Here is a 5,295-nt window from a genome sequence, read left to right on the forward strand (position 1 = left end):
TAGATATCTTTGACATTATTCTTGGGCAGGAGTTCTTCCAGCGCTTCCACACGATGATCGAACCCTACCTCTAATGACTCATGGTCATGGATCGGGAAGGGTCTTGCATGGTACCTCTAGTCAAGGTACCCAAGAAGGAAAGACATGCCCTCTTGTCGGCCATGCAGATCGTAAAGGGCCTGATAAGGAGAGCTGACGTTCCTAGCTACCATTGCAAGTTTAGGAGAAGACAATGGTGCTAAGGTGTTCTTGCCACCGATTATAGAGAAGGTCCTTGAAGAGAATAAGGACGTGATGCCAGACGAGCTGCCGAAGACTCTACCTTCGAGGCGCGAGGTAGATCATATGATAGAGTTGGAGGTTGGAGACAAGCCACCCGCGCACGCACCTTATCGCATGGCTCCACTCGAACTAGAGGAGCTAACGAAGCAGTTGAAAGAGCTCCTCAGGGCCGGTCACATCCTTCCATCCAAGGCACCTTACGGCGCACCGGTACTATTCCAGAGAAGAAAGACGGATCCTTACGCTTATGCATCGACTATCGGGCGCTCAATAAGGTAACCATTAAGAATAAGTATCTTATCCCGCTGATTACAGATTTGTTTGACAGACTTGGGGAGGCCAAGTACTTCACTAAGGTGGACCGCCGAAAAGGCTACTACCAAGTGTGCATCGCAGAGGGGGATGAGCCGAAGACAGCGTGCGTGACCAGACATGGAGCATACGAGTGGTTGGTAATGCCTTTTGGCTTAACCAACGCACCAACCACTTTCTGCACGCTGATGAACAAGATATTTCATCCCTACTTGGATCAATTCGTGGTGGTGTACTTGGATGACATAGTCATCTATAGAAACACCTTGAAGGAGCATGTGGAGCATCTAAGGAAGGTCATCCAAGTCCTATGGGAGAACCAACTAAACATCAATCGAGAGAAGTGTGAGTTTGCCCAAATGAGGTGCACTTCTTGGGCCATATCATCAGCCAGGGCAAACTATGGATGGACGAGGCTAAAATTCGAGCGATCCAAGAGTGGGAGGTGCCCACTAAAGTGATCGAGCTATAATCGTTCCTTGGACTTGCGAATTATTATCGCAGGTTCATAAGTGGCTACTTCGCAAAGGCCGCTCCACTGATCGAGTTGTTGAAGAAAAATAAGCGGTGGGTATGGAGCACGGAGTGCCAGCAAGCCTTCGAAGGTTTCAAAATCGTAGTGACAGTGGAACTGGTCTTGATGATGCCCGACTTTTCAAAAACCTTCCAAGTGTATACGGATGCTTCAGACATTGCTATTGGGGGTGTCTTAATGCAGGATAGACACCCAATAACATTCGAGACCGAACGACGCTACACCATGCAGGAGAAAGAAATGACCGCCATCGTACATTGCATGCGTACATGGAGACACTACCTACTAGGCTCCAAGTTCGTAGTCAAGACAGACAACGTGGCCACCAGCTACTTTCAGTCACAGAAGAAGATCACTCTGAAACAAGATAGGTGGCAAGATTTCTTAGCAGAATTCGACTACGTCTTGGAATACAAGCCGATGTGCTAAGTAGGAAGGCCGAACTTGCTGCCATCACAACAGCCCATTGTGATATTCAAGATGCAATCAGGTATGACATGCAACATGATCCCGAGGCCAAGAAGCTGATGGAGTTAGTTGCCCAAGGCAAGACAAGGCGTTTTTGGGTGGAAGATGGCCTTTTACTCACGTCTGATCGAGGCTATCTATTTCTGGCCACACATGCGGGACGATATCAAATGCTATGTGCAGACTTGTCTTGTGTGCCAACAAGACAAGGTAGAGCAAAGGCATCCGTGAGGACTACTAGAGCCACTACCCGTAGCGGATTATCCATGGGAAAGCGTTACTATGGACTTCATCACTTCCCTACCTAAGTCTGACGGGTATGGAACCATCATGGTTGTGGTGGACAGGTTCTCAAAGTATGCTACCTTCATACCCGTCATAGCCGGATGCACCGTAAAAGAGGCCGCTCGATTGTTCTTCAAGAACGTAGTGAAATATTGGGGGATGCCTAGGCATATCATTAGCGACCGAGACCCTCGCTTTACTGGGAACTTCTGGAAGGAGTTGTTCGAGATACTTGGCACGAAACTCCACTTCTCCACAAGTTTCCACCCGCAGACAGACGGCCAGACCGAACGCATCAACCCCCAGTTGGAGTGCTACTTAAGGCATTATATCAGTGCGCATCAAAAGGATTAGGCTAGACTCCTAGACATGGAGCAGTTTACTTATAATTTGCAAATGAGTGAGTCCACCGGGCGCATGCCGTTTGAATTGGCGACAGGCCAACAACCCCAGACTCCGCATTTTTTACCGGCCGCTTTCGAAGGAAAGAGTTTGGGAGCTTACCATCTTTCCAAAGGATGGGAGGAGGAGCTTGACACTGCCAAGTCCTATTTGGACAAGGCAGCAAACAAGATGAAGAAGTTCGCCGACCGCAGACGACGTCCCATAGATTATAAAGAAGGCAACATGGTCTTCGTGAAATTCAATCCAAGACAATTCAAAGCACTAAGGGGTGTTCATCAAAACTTAGTGCGAAAATATGAGGGTCAGTTCAAGATCATTGCCAAGGTGGGCAAGATCTCATACAAGGTGGAGTTCCCTCCACACTTCAAAATCCATCCGGTGTTTCATGCAAGCGTCCTCAAGTCGTACCATGAGGACAAGGAAGACACTAGCCGGAACCAATCCCGACGGGCTCCCATTACTGTCACCGCCTCGCACGATCGAGAGATTGAGGCTATCATAGACTATCAAGAAAAACGGAAGCGAGGACAACAAGCCATCACCATGTTTCTTGTGCATTGGAGGGGACAATCTCCGGAAGAGGCCATATGGGAGAAGTACAAATACTTGTGGCAATTCAAATACCAGGTCCGGGAGTATCTGCAGCAATGCGTCACAGTCGTCGCATCATCAGGTGGGGGAGCGTGTGACATCCCGCCACTTTTCCTGGCTGATTTCGCATCCGGATAGAGGCAGAAGGTTCTAGAGTTGAGGAGAGGCTTGCGGAGAACTCCAGAATCCTTTAGATTTTTCAAGAAGGCTAAAGAAGGTCCTTGGACAATGTAAATTTCTCTAGAAAGGGATCAATGTGTAAATATCTTAGGGACTTATATAGTAATTTTAAATTACACTTTAGTCCTTAGGTGGTAGTATAAATAGAGGTGCCAACCATTTGCAAGGCATCACTCAAGTTGTAAAGCAATCTTCCAAAGTAATACACAAAGCCTTCTTCAAAAGCACTCTTTTGATCTTTCTAAGTCTTTCCTTTTCATTCTCTTAGCGATCTTAGCATAAAGAGCTTTCTTGAGCTTACAAGATCTTGAAAGATAGTGAGTAAGTTGTCAAGAGCCTCACGGAGCATTAACGAAAACTAAGTCTGTGACACTAAGTCCATTACTCCATTATAACTATAAATCTTTGACCTCTTTTAATTTTGATTTTATGCCTAATTTTCCACTTCTCCTTTATTGTCTTACTTATGAAAATAATGATCATGCAATGTTTTCTGCTCAGATGAAACTTATGAATGTTGTGTCTTGGCTATTATGTTTTTGTTTTGTAAATATTCACTGAAGTATGTGTAATTCATGAATGAATTTATGTCTGTATTGATGTCGTGTTCATCAGACGTCAACATTCGTACTTTTGCTAAGAAGGAAATGTTGTTCATGTTTTGGTTGAAGGGTCAACCCTTAGCCCGCTTAGGGCTGAGTTGGGGTGCTATTTTATAGACCCTTTAATTAAAAGGGGAAGCCCGTCCCAACCCATTTAACTCTCTAGCCCGTTAGGGTTAGGTTGAGTTGGGTTGAGCCAGCCAATTTTGACAGCTCTAACTATAACAAACGTAAAATTGAAGAATTTGGGTAATTCCTGAAAAAGGGCCTATAAATGCAAAAATGGGAATGAAAAAAGTAGTCTGAGTATACGTGGTGATTCCCCAACTCATTATGGAGGCCCTCATAAAGTTTTTGAAAAAAAACTTTTTGAGTGTTCCAGAGCGCCAGATCCATGGGTTATAACAAAAGAAAAATCAAGGAATTTGGGTAACTTCTAAAAAAGGGCATGTATATGCGGAAACGACCGTGAAAAAGTATGGTGTGAGTGTATGTGGTGGTTCCCCAACTCTTTACGTAGGTCCTCATCAAGTTTTTTGAGAAATATTTTTTGGGTGCTCCAGGCCGCCAGATTCATGGACTAAACACACGAAAAATCGAGGAATTTGGGTAACTCCTAAAAAAGGGATCGTAAATGCAGAAATGGGAGTGAAAAAAATGGTGTGAGTATACGTGGTGGTTCCCAACTCATTACGGAGGTATTCATAAAGTTTTTTTGAGAAATATTTTTTGGGTGCTCCAGGACGCTAGATCCATGTGCTATAACACACGAAAAATCAAGAAATTTGGCTAATTTCTAAAAAGGGGTCTGTTAATGCGGAAATGTGCGTGAAACAATGGTGTGAATATACGTGGGGGTTACCTAACTCATTACGGAGGTCTTAAAAAAGTTTTTTAAGAAAAAAAATTTGGCTGATCCGGGTCACCAGATCCATAGGCTTTAACATAAGAAAAATCGACGAATTTGGGTAATTCCTAAAAAGGGACTGTAAATGACAAAATGGGCATGAAAAAAAGGTGTGAATATATGTGGTGGTTCCCTAACTCATTACGGAGGTCATCATAAAGTTTTTAGAGAAAAAATTTTGGTTGCTCCAGGGAGCCAGATCCATGAGCTTAACATACGAAAAACCAAAGAATTTGGGTAATTCCTAAAAAAGGGTAGGTAAATGTGAAAATGGATGTGAAAAAAATGATGTGAGTATACGTGGTGGTTCCTCAACTCATTACCCAGGTCCTTATAAAGTTTTATGAGAATTTTTTTTTGAGTGCTCCGAGGCCCAGATCCATGGGCTATAATAAATGAAAAATCGAGAAATTTGGGTAATTCTCAAAAAGGGGCCTATAAATGCAGAAATGGGGGTGAAACAAATTGTGTGAGTATTTGTAATGGTTCCCCAACTCATTACAGAGGTCCTAATAAAGTTTTTTTGAGAAAAAATTTTGGGTACTCCGGGCCGCCAAATCCATAGGTTATAACGCACGAAAAAGCGACGAATTTGGGTGATTATTAAAAATGGGCTTATATATGCGGAAATAGGAATGAAAAAAAATGGTTTGAGTATACCTGGTGGTTCCCCAACTAATTATGGAGGTCCTCATAAAGTTTTGTGAGAAAAAAATTTGGCTGCTCCA

This window comes from Solanum tuberosum, unplaced genomic scaffold, assembly GCF_000226075.1.
Source record: "Solanum tuberosum cultivar DM 1-3 516 R44 unplaced genomic scaffold, SolTub_3.0 scf00191, whole genome shotgun sequence".
NCBI classification, from domain to species: domain Eukaryota; kingdom Viridiplantae; phylum Streptophyta; class Magnoliopsida; order Solanales; family Solanaceae; genus Solanum; species Solanum tuberosum.